We start from the raw sequence: 16,861 nt of genomic DNA on the forward strand, positions 1-16,861 counted from the left end.
TTTTATTTCATGGTAGTTAATATAGAAACTCATACCTTGTTAAAGTACTAAGTATAAATAACTCTTAGTGCCCATCTGTATCAGCCTCGCCTTCCAAGTCTCAGAAAACTTTACACGTTCATAAGGGAATGCAGGAGCCAGCAGGTGGAGAGGCAAGCTGTGAGCTGCTGACATCCACAGAGGACATCATCTACATACACTGTCTGTATCATACACACCAACTCACAGCAGTCAAAATTCCAGCATGACCTGAGGAGGGGGACCTGAGACCCCACTGCTATCAAAAGAGCATTGATGGCAGTTGGTGGTGGCTGAGGGAGGGAAAATCACTCTGGATGGCCACACACCATTAATTGGACTTGGGAGTTATTGATAACAAAAGAAAAAGGGTGTGGCACTGGAAGAGAAATGGGGGATCAGAAGGGAGTAGTGGTAGAGGAATGTGGTAAGCATTCATTGTATAAAGGCGTGGGACTTTCAAAGAATAAAAAATATTTATTAGTAGTATTATTTATTAATTTTAAGAAGCTTCCCGACTATGTGGCTTGGAGATGCTCTCCCTCGCCTCCTTTCTTCTGGGGATGACTGTAGCCAGCATAATGTCATAAGGCCACCCAAAAGCAGATATTATAATAAGAATAAGGAGATCCACGGGTCTCTCTTTCCCTTCACTATCCTAACAGTGCTCTCACCATGACCATCTTAAAGATGTGACCCACCCTCCACAAGCCTGTTGTTCCTCGGCATTGGTGGAACAGGGAGTGGGGAAGGTGGGAATGGGTGCTATAAAGCCTATAGCAATCCCCATGCTTGGGATATGTCATGGGACTCATTGCAGGCCAAACATTTTGTGCTACAGAGCAAAACTCTGCATTATCTCATCTGAGCACCCAGAGAAGCACATGAGCGCCCAAGGTCTAAGCAACAGGAGTTGAGCTCAGCAGAGGTTTGACTGTGGCTCTCTTGAACACGGCCTCTCAGCACCACTCAGGGAGGATGATTGCAAACAGCCTTGAAGAACAGACACTTGGAAATGTCTGAGTCTGACAGCAGCAGGGCTGAGCCATTACGGGACACACCTATGACCCCAGCCCTTGGGAGGCAGAAGCAGAGGGTGGAAGGTTTGAGACCAGCCTGAACGATATAGTGAGTTCCTTGCTAGCCTGAGCCACATAGACCTGTCCCAATGAGATCGATAGAAAAGGGATGGGGAGGTTAATGTCAAGAAGAGCACTTGCCTAGCAGTCACAGACCCTGGGTTCAATCCCCAGGGTTTCATTTTCCCCTACGCATGTGCGCCAACACACACACACACACACACACACCCATGGGCGGTTAGGGGTAAAGAACAAACTGTTTACCCGGGAATCTAGTTAGATGGCAAATGGTTTTACAGGCTTAGTACTCACATGGAATTGCATTAAAATTCCTAGCTGTTGCTTTATTTATTTATTTTTTAAACAAGAACACATCAAATAAAAAAGGGGGGGGCTAGATACACAGGGAGTTGTTTTCAATCACATTTAAATCAAATATCGTGAACCTCACTAATTTTAATTCTTAATTTTAATAGTTGACATAATTTTGGTCTGCGTGTGTGTGTGTGTGTGTGTGTGTGTGTGTGTGTGTGTGTGTGTATGAAGTTTCTTCAGGATAAAAACAAATAAAGCAAAAGCAGAAAGCCTCCCCCGTGCCCTGCACATCTGATGGCTTCAGCCTGGTTCTCCCGGGTGCAGGAAGGAAGAGTTAGCCATTCTTTCTTACCCGGTTTGGTCTCCTGTGTGCTCACCGCTCACCTCCGAGGCTGCTGCAGGGGACAAACAAAAGCAGCATCAGGACAGACACCTGACACCGGAGCCCTTGACTGGTGTCAACCCACTGGGGTCTCCCGGGACACCAGGGTCTGGCATTCCTTTTCATTCCATTCCTGGCCAGAGCAGGAAGTGCCTTACCTGCCATTGTACAAGCGGCCCAGAGATGGGACTAAACCCAGGGCAGGGAAGCCCTGCTCCCAAGCACGAGGATGAAAAGAGATGAATAATGAATAAGTCGCCAGAACTTGAGGCCGCTGGGAAGCAGGAGGCCTGGTAAAGAGGGAGAGAATGTTAGCGGGTCCTTCCTAAGGGAGCTCGGAGGGAGGAGGCCCAGGCTCTGTGCTGAAGCTGAGGCACTACAACAAACGCCAACTCTAGATGGGAACCAGGCTTTAGAGTCACAAAGATCCAAAGGGGCCACTTGTACCTGCTTGACCTGCTATGGATGTTGGGGCATCCATCAGTGCCCCTCCCAGTGCTATTGGCTCAGTTCCTGGGAAAGCTTATTTTCAAAAGCATTTACTGTTGTACGTGCAATTGCTCAACAAACCCTGTGGGTTTGCCCACATATCCTTCACGCAGTGGGTATCTATGAAGCCCCTCTCTGTGCTGTCACTGGAACTGAGAAGAAAGGGGTGGGGGAGGCCTGAAATGTCTCCAGACAGAGAGTCCTAGTCATAAGCTAAGCACCTATGTTGGTGGCCTGCTCGGGGCTTAGCAGCCCAGGTTTCGCTTGAGAATACAAACTCACCTCCAGGAATTCATATCCAACATCCATCATTTATGTCCAAAGCCAGAATCCAAGCCAGCTATCTTCATGGCTCTGTCTGTTGTGACTAAAGGCAGTCCTAGGTTTCATTCAGCTTGGGTCTTTCTTGAAATCATATTTCTGAGTTAAGAGTCTGTTTGGAAACAGAACTCAGGCAGTGATTCTAACAGAGATATTCATATTCCTTACTAAGCACTGGATATCTGAACGACAAATGGGGGATTCTAAGGCATCCACTGCAAAAGACAGCCTCCGCCTAGCACTGGGTGAACCAAAGACTGGGGGATTGTTTTACTTAACACAGGGTCCTGTTCTGTAACAAGGGCACTAGGTGTCCCATACTGGCCTTGAATTTGTGGTCAGTCCTCCTGGTTCAGCCTCCCAATTGGCACAATCCTCTATACCTTGCTAATTTATTATTATTATTATTATTTCTGATATTCTTAAGGTAGGTACCACAGAGCTTTACCTAACCTCTGAGAAGAGCTACAGCCAGCAAGTGCTAGCCCTATAGGGACCCTTTGAGGCAGGTTCTAGAAGTATAGAGAAAGCTGGAACTTGCAGCCAGCAGTATGGCTGACATTATTTCATTAGCACACTTTGTTAACATATATTATGTTATGATATATGTTATATATTATGAAGCCTATTCATATCCCATGTTGCCATAGTAATCATGACCATAATATTACCCATCTTGATCCTTAGTGGAACCAGTCAACTTCCTCTTCCTATGCCTGTTCCATTTTCCCAGGACCTGATGTTCCTCTGGTCCCCGTCCTCTGGTTGCTGCTCTGTTTCCTGTGTGGTCTGTGTTTTCTCTCTTCCCATCTTTTCTGTAAAGCTCTTCTGTCGGGTTCCATCCTAAGCCCAAACTAGCGCTCACCGTGCATGGAGAAGAGTCCAGGGAACAGAGGACATCGCCATCACTGTTAACTTGGCCACCAACTTGGTTAGATTGAGAAGCACCATGTTTTTGTCTATGAGTGGTCTCTGAGTGTTTTTAAAGATGAATTTACCCTGGATGTGGACAGCGCCATCTGGTGGTCGGGTCCTGGATAGACTAAAAGGAGGGAACCAGCCAGTGGCCGGTCCCTCTCCTTCACAGCTGGTGTGAGCAAGCTCTTGACTCTGCCCCGGTGCTATGCTGTGGTGAGCGGTGCTATGCTGTGGTGAACAGAGACCTCTGAGACTGTCAGGCTCTACAAATCCTTCTCAAGTTGCTTCTACCAGGCATGCGGTCACAGCAACAAAAAGTCCAGCATAGCAGTAAGTCAGAACAAACCCAGAAGCAGGCTAGCAACCTGGAATTTGGATCAAGTCTTCAAATTCTACTTCTAGAGCCCTCATTTTAATTTGAAAAGTACCAGATACATCCATCCAGTCCCTTGTTAGTAACCTGCATGGATTCCAGGTGACAGCTCAGTCCTTGTGGTTCTGAATCATTTCTGCATGAATCATATTGATGCTATTTTCAAACACCTGTGTGAAATCCCAAATTATACCTCTGAAAACAGGAAATATAATTTGCATCAAGAATAGACTGATTTAAACCCAAACACACCTGTGCTCCAGCTGAACCTTGTCCCCTGAGTCACGTTAGGTGAATACGTTTTCATGGACTTGCAAGATTAATCATTGAAACATTTTTTTTTTAATTTCACTTCTGTGAAGCAAAAAGTTTTCTGAACAAATATATTCCAAATTCCATGACAAAGCAAACTGACTATAACATCTAGTCTAGGAACTCAGAGTCACACACACACACACACACACACACACACACAAAATTATTGAGAACTGGTCCCATCTAGAAAAGACTTCAGGCTACAGGGATCATTTAACGCTATACTAAATGGGCCCAGAATTCAGTTTGGAGTTCTTAGGAGCATTGCAATCATCATTTCAATTAGTCTCTTCACCTGCCAGGAATAGTTCCTGCCCATCTACTTGCCTTCGGTCTTACATATCTGAGAGTTTAGACACTTTTAGAGCCCCCTGTGAAACTCATGTGAATGACTTCTGGGTGTAGTGGGATAAGCTGTAGCTGTCCAGATGCATTTCTGACAATGTGCCCGTGGTGAGTGACACAGGCCAACTCTTGTCCCAACCACAGTGGCTTCTTGGATGCTTTACTGTTCTTGCTTTGCTTTTCTTCATCCGGTTTCTGTGATCTGGTGTCTCTCATCATGTTCTACATCGGTTAGGCTGGTGGCTTCTCTCTCTCTCCCTCTCCCTCTCCCTCTCCCTCTCCCTCTCCCTCTCCCTCTCCCTCTCTCTCTCTCTCTCTCTCTCTCTCTCTCTCTCTCTCTCCCTCTTTCCCCTCCTGGAGTTAGTTCTATGTGCTTCACTCCTTCATCAAGCATCACTTGAATGCATAGGATATCAGTCACTTGTTTCAATTGAGTTAACTTAGGAAAAGCTTCCTGGGTAGCAGGAGGCAGAAAGGCCCTTGGACACGGACACACGGACACACAGACACACTCCTCATTCTTTTTTTTTTTTTTTTTGTCACCACATGTTTGATTTATTGAAATATGCTGTCTCTACTTGCTCTCTGGAATTTAACAAGTTTTAATAGTTTATGCAGCTGGCTTCTTTTCTTCTGTGGTAGGCTTCTTCTCTGCTGGTTTCTTGGCAACCACTTTTTTCCCTGCAGGCTTCTGCTTCTTGGCATCCACAGGCTTCTTTCCTTTCTTGCCTACCGCTGGCTTCTCGTCTGCAGTCCCCTTCTCTGGAACAACCTTCTCGGATTTGGTTGCCAGTGCAGTAGCTGCTGCTTCCAGCTTTTTCACACGAAGTTTGTGATTTCTGGCCTGGTGAAGAATGGTATTCCTGCGCATAGTCTTGGCATAAGGGTTCAGCTTCAACATGATTCTCAGGTTCTTCAGTGGATTCTTCTTCAAGACTCTGCGTTGAATCTTCTTGCGTGGTGCTCGGAGGGCTCTTTGGATTTCTGGGCTTTTCAAGATTCTGCTAAGGTCGGTGTTCATCATCTTGTGCATGGGAAGGTGATAGTTACTCTTGAGGGAAGCAGCCTTTCGCCAAGTGCCATACAGCTCATCCAACTTCCGGAAAGCACTCTCCGTCCAGATGCAGAAACGTCCCACATGCCCACCAGGAGCAAGTTTCAAAATGTTCAGTTTGCTTACATTAAGCAGAGTGATACCAGGGATGTTCCGGAAGGCCTTGATGATGCCATTATCTTCATTATAGATGATGCAGGGCCCCCTGTGCTGGATCCGCCGTCTGGTTCCTCATTTTGCCCTTGCCAGCTCTCATTCTCTGAGAGGCATAGACCTTTTTGATGTCATTCCAAGCTTTAAGTTTCTTAAGCAGCTGAACAGCCTCCTTGGTCTTCTTGTAACCTTCAACCTTATCTTCAACCACCAGCGGCAGCTCAGGAACCTAAGTCTTAATACGATGATGACCTTTAGACATCACCAAAGCTGGTAAGGCCGAGGCAGCCAGGGCAGAACAGATGGCATATCGTTTTTGGGTTGTATTCACTCTGCGGTGCCAACGACGCCAGGTTTTGGTTGGTGCAAACATGCATCCCCCATGACACATATTTCCAAAGGCACCCTGGCCAGATCGGTGGGTCCCACCACCTCGAACTCTTGGAATTCGAGCCACAGCTCTGCCAGTACCCCAAGACTCAGCAGCACTGGTCTGATGACCTGCCAATTCACTGACGGCATAGGGCTGTCTGTTGTTTTTCCTCAAGTTGGTGTGAACAAAGTTCACAATATCTGGTCTAATGGGAGCTTTGAACACAGCTGGCAAAGTGACAGTCTTGCCAGATGACTCTCCCTTTTCGGAGTACACCGATATGAGGGGACGGGCACAAGCCATGACGGGGAGAGAAGGCCACGCTCCTCTCTACCCGGCTGCTCCCACAGGAAAAGGCCACACTCCTCATTCTTACAAAAAAAAAAAAAAATATGGAACATGAGGCCTCTCCCCAGCCCAGAGAAAACCCTGCCCCACAGGCTTAGTTTGGAGCGGACCCATTGTCTTACAAGGGGAGTGCCAGCTGCCAGACCCCACAATCCTCAACCCTGAATAAGCGGCTCAAAAAGCGGGTCTCTCTTCCTTCTCTTTCTGCAGCCCCCATATTTCTCTACACCAGGAGAAACCCCCTTGCCCAACATTCAGCACCATCTTGGGGAGTATTATCACTGGGTGAGTGAGATTCCAACCTTTTAATTCCTTAAACAGCAGAAATCCCAACTGTTCCCAGGAGCCTGAGCACTGAGTCAGAAAGAGCCCTGCTGCTTCAGTCTTTTCCCGGCCCCTGACATAGAACTGCCAAGACAGTGGGTTCCCCAGCAGCAGGGATTTGTACAGGTAAAAGTCCTTTCCCAACTTTAATAGACTCCTGTCTTCAGACTTTGCTCCCAGGATAGGGTGGGTGGTGTGTAAACAGCTCTTGAGTCTTTCCCACTGGGCCTCTCAGGCTCGTCTGACCTAGTTCTACAAGTTCAAGGCAGAGGACAGAGTATCCAACCATCACGTGGCCTGTGTCCTATCCCAGCTATAAATTCTACTGGCAGTATGAGACACCACCTTTGAAAGTGCCTTTCCCCAGTAGATTTCATATATACATATACATATACATATACATATACATATACATATACATATACATATACATATACATATACATATACATATACATATACATATACGCCATGAAATTAAGGGTTTTCCCTATTCACCATCAGGACAGAACTACATTCCCTTTAATTACTGGGGAGTTTTATCCTCTCTTCCTCTCTGGCTCCACGTCTGGATTTCTAGACACAGAGTTGCTACTGAAGAAGTAGTCATTGGTCCAAAGAACAGATGGACTGCCAGATAAGCAGACAGATAGAAAAACATGTTTGTGTTGCTCTCTTCTAGGTGTCTTCTCATCATGGTATAGAATCCTCACAATGTGTTCTGGAATTTATTCAGGACCTGTAAATCAAAGAGCATCCTATCTCTTAAGCCTCCCTGGCATTCAAACAATACAATGCATTAATGAAGACTTTGGTGTTTGCTTTTTGGTTTTACCTAAGAGCTGGAAGAAATCCCGGCCACCCAGGAGATTGGGGGCGGAGGGGCTTCTCAGTAAATGACAGAATGGGTTTGCTACCAGAATAGCTTAGTCCTATCAGGCTTCTTGCCTTCCACTTGGTTCTGAAATAGCAGTGCACAGTCTAGAGTCTGTACAGACATTCAGGTGCCTCCTCTGGGACTCAGAAAGGAAGTCAGAGGTTTCTCTCCTTCATCAAGAGTCTGTAGAGGTTTTGTGAAGTCTTCCTTTCTTTTTTTTTTCTTTTTTGTTTGTTTTTCGAGACAGGGTTTCTCTGTGTAGCCCTGGCTGTCCTGGAACTCACTCTGTAGCCCAGGCTGGCCTCGAACTCAGAAATCCGCCTGCCTCTTGTGAAGTCTTTCAAAACTAAACTCCTACATTACTTTCTTATTATTTTCAGGGAAGATTGGTCACACCCAGAGTATTTGCCAGACAATGGAGACATTGCAGGACACTGTAACTACCAATCAAAATTAACTTCACTTCTACGGTGCAGATGCTATCCTGCTGCTCCAGATGTGATGCCATGGATGAAATAACTACATCACCCGCCATAAAGAAAGAGCAACAGTTAACATATGTGGATGACCTGCTATTCAAACAGAACTGCAATTTGGTGAGGAATATTTGGAGTGTTGATGTCCCTCTGTTCCAGGTACTTGTCTACAACACCAAGTGTGGAGACAGAGCCTTTATCCCTGATCCATAAGAACTCGGCAGAAAGAAAGATGGAGAAGCACAGGTAGTTAGGGCTCAAAGACCCTGTATTGTGCTTCTCAATCTGTTTTCCATGCCAGAAGAGCAGCTAATTAAAAATGAAGCATCTAACCCCAAACACCAGGCCCTACCCACCTGGATCTCTGGGTTTAGCACTAGGTTAGTCAATCCCAACCTGAGGGACACACAGCTACAACTACATCACTCTGTGGTTTTCTTGACAGCTGGCCAGTCTGCCCCCCTTCACCCCCAGGTTGATGCTGCTTCCTTCCCAAGCTCCGCATTCGATCCAGCCCATTGAGTCCTGGCTCTGCCACCAAATCACTGTGCGTTGGTGGAGGTTATTGCCCTTCTTTGAGCCCCTGTGGCTTCATCTATTAAGCTTGGGCAATAATTTATATCTCACGGTGTTAGTATCAGCTCCTTTCCGTCTCACTGAGGGTCATAAGTAACAGACCTAAGATTTGCCTTTTGAAAAACAACACATTTATAAGCAGTCACTTTGCTCACAAGTCCGTCTATTGATCTCTATTTGAACATTTAGTTAATAGAAAAGATTTCAGACACAGCAGGGGTCCTTTAAAGGCATTTTTCACAGGGTGGCTGGTTTTAAGGAGTCTCCAAACGCTTTGGATGGCAGACAATTAGCCTGCCTTTTGCCTGAGAAATCAGACTAACCACTGGCATTGCTTGGCTAATGGAGTCTTTTGTGAACTCTCCCTAAATGGGAAATCTTTAACTCTCTACAAAAATCTCAATCTCATTTTTCTGTGGATTCCTAATATTTCTAAATAAGCATTGGCCCTCCGGGATTTTGTAATCAAATAACCCAAATCAAACCAAGCTCCGTAAGAGGGGTAACAAGGTATGCTATGAGAATCTATGGGAAGGAACTTGCAGCATCAGTTTGGAGTGGCTACAAAGACAAGCTTGCTATGAAGCAAACTTGGTGAGCCAGCACATAGGGTAGTGTGTTAGCCTATCTAGGAAGAAGTACCTTGTTGAGCTACTTCAAAGGTAAATGATGACCACTGCCTCCCCCAACCTCCAAGTTGGATGGCACACTTAGAGACAGGCTCAGACAGAGCCAAATCCTCTGTGACTACAGAGGAGAGTCCAAGAAGACTTGACAGAAGGCAAGAGGCTGAGGAGGCAAGAGTCATTTCAGATATAAGACACTTTAGTCATAGACATTTCCTTCTTTCATTTCTGTACACCAAATAGCAGCCATCTTGGGATATGGAACTCAGAGCTCCCAGCTCTATACTCTAATTACAAGATAGCTCTCAGCAAGTATATACTGCCCACAACAGCTGCTGCCTCTCCCTAATGTTTATAAGGGAGCAAGAGTTCCAGCTTACATGCAAAGCCAGTGGTTAATAGTTCTTAAGTTTAGGGAAGCTCTTCCTTAAATTTAACCCATTCTCTCTTTGCAAGACTCGTCAACTCCCATTCTACTCTCTGTGGAGATGGGAAAACAAGTTGGTGCACAATTTCAAACCCTTCAGTAAATCACAGTACTGGAGTCAAAAGAGGTGGCAGATATTATTTGGCATTATGTTCTACCCCATGGATGCTTGCCCAGAGATGCATATGCATTCAGTGAACTTTAGTATCCGCTGCATGCAAACATTAGAGGGAAAGCAGAAAGTAGCTGGCGTGACTAGGCTCCTCTATGCACATTCTACTCTATTGTGTCTCCATAATTGGAAGGGGCCCCTGGAAGCATCCTTCTAGCCTTCTCTGCTATGATTTGAGTAAGATGCTCATCTCACCTCACCTAATTGAGAAATATCAGCAGCCCTCTAGAAAAACCTGTTTAAAAGAGTGAGTCTGCACCAACTGCATTTCTTTATCATTTTCTACCAATGGCAAGGACTGTTGGCATTGTGACCGGCATCAATCATTCTTGTCACACGTGCTTCCATTCAGAGCGTGGAGGTCTCAGGGTCAGAGAGCAGGGTAACTAGACTGTATCCACACAAAATCTGTTCTTGCTTCGGCTCCTTCCAGCACTGGCAATCCTTTTCCTACCCAACCCCTAAGTGGAAATTTCTGATTTCTTTGAAGACTCAGTTGTGTGCTGTGATGGTTTTTTCTGGAAACTATTTTATGAGAGGATGTTTTTGCTGAAGCAGACACATGGGAGGATGTTTTCCTGAGAACAGACAGGTGGTGCTTTTCTGGAAACAGCCTGGGAAAGGGACATGTGATGTTTTGCTAGAGCAGACACTTGAGAGATCACATGATATTTGAAAAGGGGATAAATATAGCCCAACAGACAGTGGTCAACACTGTGTTGGTCATCATTTGTTGTGACTCTATAGAGAGAAACATTCAAAAGACTTCTTGCCGGGCGTGGTAGCACACGCCTTTAATCCCAGCACTTGGGAGGCAGAGGCAGGTGGATTTCTGAGTTCGAGGCCAGCCTGGTCTACAGTGAGTTCCAGGACAGCCAGGTCTACACAGAAAAACCCTGTCTCAAAAACTCAAAAAAAAAAAAAAAAAAAATCTGGCAGCTTCTTGCTGCTTCTGTGGACCCAGGCCAATTGGCAGAGTCTCATGGTTTCTTCTGGATCTACCTGCCATTGCTGATTCGTGAATGGTGTTTGAGAATGGATTCTGCTACCACTGCTGATTCGTGTGGACTGAACTGCTGATATCCTGACAGTGTAGATTGGAGTCACTCCAAAGAACTATTTCTAAACGAGTTCACATCCTCCTTTGCCCTGTTAACCTTTCCTTTCCACTGCCTCTGGTGTGGTGGGCTAGAAGGGAGGTTAAAGCATTTAAGTACACTTATTAAGGAAGGTTTTGAAAAATATAAGCCTACAAACCCCCATTCGCTTTGTCTGTCAATATTGGTACTTAGAGAATATCCTCAAGATTACCCTTGGATATGAACCTATTTCTCTAAATTATGTAGTCTTTTTTTTGTACACGAATTTTAAGTGTCTATAGCTGGTTTCTATTGTCGATTTTATGCATTTTATTCTCTCACCCAGTGTGTTTTGGGGACTCCCCCTGCCCTCCATATTTCCCACATGACTTTTGACAGACATGTAGCTTTCTCAGTGCACACTTGCTTCCTTCTTTCCCTCTTACGATGAGTAGTGAGGGAACACCCCAAAGAATGCACAGAAAGTGTCTCTGGAGTACATCTCCTCACCCAGATGGAAGTGGGACTGGTGTAACACACTAGTGTCACAATCCCAAGACCCAACAATGAACTCCAAAATCCTGAAAGGGCAAGCTCCCTAAACCCTGAAAGTCCCCAAATCCTAAATGTGGAACTCCTGGAAGCCCAACCCCTCCAGCCTCAACTGCTGCTTTCCCAAATGGCAACATCAGAGAAGCAAAGTGACATGGGACACATGGGACACATCAATAATGAAAATTTCCATTGATAAATGGATCATTTGTCAACCCCTGGACTCCTTCCAGCAGAATCCTAGGGCCTCTTAATGAATCCAAGCAGCATGTGCCTGGAACAGCCAGTGAAGTTACAGACTGGCTCAGAATATTTCTGTGCATTGTCAGGCAAAAGGTCTTTCAGGCAAATGTGTGCTGCTCTGGTACCTGTACTGTTGGCGCCAAACCTACCCGTGAGCATGTGGGATGGGGTGCCACACCCTTCCACAACAACAGAGCCTACATCAAATCAAAAGAACTTTTAAAGAAGCAGCTCCTCAAAGAAAAGGAGTGCATTTTTAGAGGAGAGCAGTGACCTAAAAGAAGACTTCAAAATACAGCTGCTGGCTGTGGAAGTTGGCCTGCATTCAAGGTTTCCCTGTGCAAATGCTATGTAGCTGTCCCTATTGTGTGCTGTTCTCATCTGTCAAATAATTCCTTCTTGTGCCTTCCTTCACAGTGGGTTGTCATCATTTTAGTAAAAATTTTATTTTTATATTTTAATTTTATTTTACATTTTTAATTATTTTTATTTTACTTTATTTTAATATTTTACTAATTTTAATAAAATGACTGTTGTTTTTCATCTTTGAATCATTAGCATACTGGAGACGTAGATTATATAAAGACTTTTAGAGAGTTCTAATTCATGTTTTTTCCCCTCAAAATTGAATACATAAAAGTACCTTACCATTGTGTGTGCATGTAAAAATGTTGAACCTGTCTGGGGGTGCTAGCTCATTGGTAGGGTTCTGTAGTGGAATTTTTCCTGTACAATTAATTTAAATATTAATACAAAAAGAAGCCTGTGATTGGACAGGGAAGAGGGAGGCAGGGCTAAAAGTTCCAGAGACAGGGGGCGACACAGGAAAAGGAGGAGGGAAATGGAGGATGAACAGGACGATTCAGATTCCGAGTGACTTTAAATAGCCACAGGTAGATATAATATCATATAGGGATAGAATAATTGGGATAACTTGTCTAATCTAGGTGGGCAGCTTGTATCATTGTCAATTGGCTCTGAAATTATTGTGCGGGCATCTTGTGAATTGAGAATTTATTGATATATAAGTCTGACATTAATTTTCAGCTTCTAGAGTTTTGATTTACTGGGTTACTGGAATTTGGGACCGCCAAAGACAGTGGGTGAATGGCTGAGAAGGTGCAGGCAGCTCTGAGGCAGGTGAACCGAAGTTGGGAAGATCTTCACACAGAGGATAACCTAGAGGTGGCAGAACCGTAGGCAGAGAGTAGCTCCGTATAGGGACACCACTGGGATTAAAGGAGTGTGCCACCAGTTCCCACGATATACCCAGCTATTCTCTGCCCCAGTGGGCTGGCAGACCATGCACTGGCGGGCAATGGCTATCTCGTGGAGACTCTCTTACTCGAAGCTCCAAAATCTCTCCACCCAGCTCGCTGGCGCAGGTCGCTACCACGCCAGCCCCATGCTTCAAAACTCCCATGACCTTTGTGGTGCACATCAGGCAAACCCATACGTTGCCTCACGTACCTTTCTCTCTGGAACCCAGTCAAACCGCTGCATGAAGGAAAACACCACACAAACTTAATTCAGAATCAACGATAACTCAATCACTGGGCGCAACAACTAGAATCTTAATCTTGTAAGCCATATTAAATCTAAATCAAATCCTGACAGATCCGCCATTGAAACGGGAGACATTAGTAGCTACATCTTGTCCTCTCGTTATCCCCATCCAAAAAGCCTCTATCTCTCTCCAGCTTCCTCTCTTCCTCTGTCCAACCCAGAAGTCCTGCCTACTCATCCAGTGATTGATTCCTTTATTCATTAGGTACGTGACTCATTCCTCTTTCCAGACAATGCCAGAGCCATACACAACAGGGTACTAACCTAGCTTGCCGAAAGCTCTGGGTTTGATTTTTGGCACATCTGCATTTGTGAAAGGTAAGATTTCTCTAGATCTTGGCCTCTGTGGCCATTACATATGCTGGGGTGACCTGTGGTAGTCAACTCTAGTTATCAAGTTGTGTAAGTGTCAACCACAGGGGTCTATCGCAGTACACATTTCTGGTTTTGTTTGTTTTGGTTTTTCGAGACAGGGTTTCTCTGTATAGCCCTAGCTGTCCTGGAACTCACTTTGTAGAGCAGGCTAGCTCGAACTCAGAAATCTGCCTGCCTCTGCCTTCCGAGTGCTGGGATTAAAGGCGTGCACCACCATGCCTGGCTTGTCTGGCTTTTTATGCTGTGAAAAGCCGAAGATCTTCATCGTCTGTGGGCCCTGAAAACTTTATAGTCAGACAGATAATGTTGAAGTTAACTGTTGTGGTGGTTTGGGTGAGATTGGTCCCCAGGGGCTCATGATTTTGAATGCTTGGCTCCCAAGTGATGGAGGAGTTTAGGAAGAACAAGAGATGGTGGTGGTGTAGGATGCATATCACTGGGGGTGGGCTTTGAGGCTTTAAAAGTCTATGCTATTCCTAATCAGTCTTTTCTCTGCCTCCTACATGTGGATAAGGATGTAAAATCGTGGCTACTGCTCCCGTGCCACGCCTGCCTATCACCATGCTCCCACAGTGATGGTCATGGACTCTCTCTGAAACTATAAGCGAGCCCCCAGTTAAATACTTTCTTTTCTAAGTTACCTTGGTCACAGTGTCTCTTCCCAGCAATAGAGCAGTAAGTAAGATGGTTACTAAAGGCCTGATTTCCTGGGATTCTGTATATTCCTTTAATATAAATTTGGGCTTTCTCTTATTCCAGCAATAAAAATAGGCCCTCTTGTCCTGTCTTGTCTTTTCTTTTTTTTTTTTTTTGTCATTATTTCCTTTTATTGAAAATAGATCATTGTCTCATACAGTATATCCTGGTTTTAGTTTTCCCTCCCTCTACTCCTCCTAGTTCCTCCCCACCTCTGTTCCCTGTCTCTCATTTGAAAAGTGCAGGCATGTAAGAAATAATTACCAAATAAAATAAAATAAAAAGATGAAGCAACAGAGCAATCCGACAGGAGGAAGAGAGTCCCAAGAGCAGGTACAGGAGTCAGAGACCCACTCACTTCGTCCTACTTTTAAGAGCCCCATTTTAAATAGCTTTTAAATGTTGCAGAGGAGGTACATGGAGATTTCTTGTATATCCTTATCTCTCCTCCTCCTGTGCTCACAACTTACACATTTATAGCACAACGAGCAGAAATCAGCTGGTATTAGCTTACCACTAACTAAACAGTTCTTACTTGAATTTTGTCAGCTTCACTTTTATCTATTTTTGGAATTTTACTTATGATTTCACATTGTATTCCTTAGTTCCTCCCAGTCTTGGCACTCTAAGAACAGTAGAGCTGACAACTCGTGCTGTGGAACAAACTTCTGGTAGAGACTGATGGGAACTGGAGAGTTGGCTCAGAGGGTAAGAGCACTGACTGCTCTTCCGGAGGTCCTAAGTTCAAATCCCAGCACCACACAGTGGCTCACAACCATCTTCATCTCTGTCTTCTGAAGTATGCTCCTACCCTTTCCAGATTCCTTTGGATTTTCCTTACACCAGGGACCAGCAGGTACAGCTAGTATAGCAGGTACAGCTAGTATAGCAGGTGCAGCCCACAGCCCTCTTTTTTTTATTTTTGTTTTTTTGAGACAGTGTTTCTCTGTATAGCACTGGCTGTCCTAGAACTCACTTTGTAGACCAGGCTGGCTTCGAACTCAGAAATCCGCCTGCCTCTGCCTCCCAAGTGCTGGGACTAAAGGCGTGTGCCACCATGCCCGGCTGCCCACAGCCCTCTTTTGTATGTTTTTATTGGAACACAGTCATAGCCACTCACTTAAATATGCCTATAAATGCTTTTCAAGAGAGTTGAACAGTACGACAGACACCCTCTGGTCCTTTATAGAAAAGGTTTGCTGACCGCTACTATAATCTGAGGCTAGAGCCAAAATAAAGGCCATAAAGAGCATAAGATGGTTTAAGAGACCACAACTCAATTCTGTTTTTTTCTGCACCATCTCTTTAGACTTCAATCTGCTTCCTGTGCTTTGTCTCTACCACATGGTGTTACTTTAGGTCCTAGATACTGAACATGTACAACACACCCTCACCTCCCACTCTCTGTCAGTGGCTCACCTCTACTCTTTTCTCAGCCCTCAGCTTAAAATTTCCCATGTGACTACACGTAAAGTCTCCATGCTAAGGGCCCACTGGTCCCCAGTCCTGTCTGATAATTTCCTGTTGCCTGCAGTACACTGTGATACCTAATACTAGAGTAGGAACAGGACTTTTCATGTCTTGGTCAGCATGGAATCCCTAGCGTTTTGCTGAGTTTCTGACACATGAAGTACTGTCTGCCCATTCTGGGTCCTGTGATTCAGCCCACACCCTTATGTCTCCATCACAAATTCCCCTGCTGAGTGCTGCAATCAGACTGTAAAGGCACCATTCTCCCATTCTAGATTTTTTTCTACAGTTCAACTAACTCTCATAAAATAAAGATCTGATCATGCTATTCAATCGTCTAAAGCCCTAAGAACAGCTTGCTATCACTCTGGTCAAAGTATTAAACTATCAGAATGGCTTATATAACACTTCTACAGTCTACAATCTAGTTTGTCCTGTCCTCTCAAAACCACCTATGCTTAGGGTCAGAATGATTTCTTCTTAAGACCATCACTACAGGTATTCTTGCAACTCTAGATCCATCTTTGAAGTAGGTCTGACAACTGTCTGAAATTACTCCTCATACCCCCATAATGTCTACTCAGTATTTAGGGATCATCTTACACATCCATATGCCCTTAGTCTGATTGAGAGTGCCACTTTCTTCTCCTCCAGCCCCCAGACACACACAACCACATACACACCACACACATACACTACACACACTCTTTAGCCTTTATCCCCCCCCATACACAAAATCTTATCACACACACCACATACACAACACACACACTCACAAACACTCTTTAGCCTTTATCACACAGAGAACTGTGATGTGATATCTGACTTCTTTCCTGTTGTATTTTCAATATTTATCACCCTGCAAAGTAGAAGTCCAATAAGTATGTTCTAAATAAATGAGCTCTAAACACTCCAACACT

The 16,861-nt window shown here is 44.8% G+C and overlaps 1 pseudogene; it reads right to left on the reverse strand.

Moving 5' to 3' along the window:
• Positions 1 to 5,073: 5,073 nt before the first annotated feature.
• Positions 5,074 to 6,474, reverse strand: LOC110289869 (large ribosomal subunit protein uL4 pseudogene; annotated as a pseudogene).
• Positions 6,475 to 16,861: the final 10,387 nt, after the last annotated feature.

Source organism: Mus caroli, unplaced genomic scaffold, assembly GCF_978045245.1.
Source record: "Mus caroli unplaced genomic scaffold, Mus_caroli_1 scaffold_2, whole genome shotgun sequence".
In the NCBI taxonomy this organism is placed as follows: domain Eukaryota; kingdom Metazoa; phylum Chordata; class Mammalia; order Rodentia; family Muridae; genus Mus; species Mus caroli.